The sequence below is a fragment of the Triticum dicoccoides genome, chromosome 1A, assembly GCF_002162155.2.
Source record: "Triticum dicoccoides isolate Atlit2015 ecotype Zavitan chromosome 1A, WEW_v2.0, whole genome shotgun sequence".
Lineage (NCBI taxonomy): Eukaryota > Viridiplantae > Streptophyta > Magnoliopsida > Poales > Poaceae > Triticum > Triticum dicoccoides.
In genome coordinates, this window is record NC_041380.1 from 433,368,948 (window position 1) to 433,369,954 (window position 1,007).

The following is a 1,007-nucleotide window of genomic DNA, read 5'->3' on the forward strand; positions in this document are numbered from 1 at the left end:
CCGAATCTGACCTGATGGCCAGGGGCGTAGCTCTCGATCTGCTCCAGATGGCCAAGCAAATTGGCCCGCAGTGCAAAGCTGCCGAATACTAAGATCTGTCTGGGGAGGAAAACCTCACCCTGGACCGCCTCGCTACCGATGATCGAAGGATCCATCAAGCCCTATGGTGACGACACAGTGGAACTCTCAATGAAAGCACCAATGTTGGTGTCAAAACCGGCGGATCTCGGGTAGGGGGTCCCGAACTGTGCGTCTAAGGCGGAGGGTAACAGGAGGCAGGGGACACGAAGTTTACCAAGGTTCAGGCCCTCTTGATGGAGGTAATACCCTACGTCCTGCTTGATTGTTCTTGATGATATGAGTATTACAAGAGTTGATCTACCACGAGATCGTAGGGGCTAAACCCTAGAAGCTAGCCTATGGTATGATTGCCTGTTGTCCTATGTACTAAACCCTCCGGTTTATATAGACACCGGAGGGGGCTAGGGTTACACAGAGTGGGTTGCAAGGGAGGAGATCTACATATCCATATTGCCTACCTTGCCTTCCACGCCAAGGAGAGTCCCATCCGGACACGGGATGAAGTCTTCAATCTTGTATCTTCATAGTCCAACAGTTCGGCCAAAGGATATAGTCTGGCTGTCTGGAGACCCCCTAATCCAGGACTCCCTCAGCTGGCACAAGCTTCGGTTAGTCTGTTTTTGGCGGACTGAACCTTCTCGATCACCGCACTCATGATAGTGCGGTGATCTTCATCAATGGAAGCGCCGCGAAGCGCTTGCAGCAAGTTGTCCGGTGCCTCTGGATGGGCAAAGGCCACCGGCACGGGAGGCTTGCCCCCATAACGGGGGATCGCCTGTCGGAGTCCAGAACGATCGAAGGTTCCGGCGCAGTGTTCGGCTAGGGGCCGAACTCGGAGCCCGTGGGAGTCTTGCTCCCTTTGCGCCCAGGGTCCGGAAGGTCGCCTTGAGGCGCCCCCGGAACCACCTCCCCTCGGCTCGGTGCCT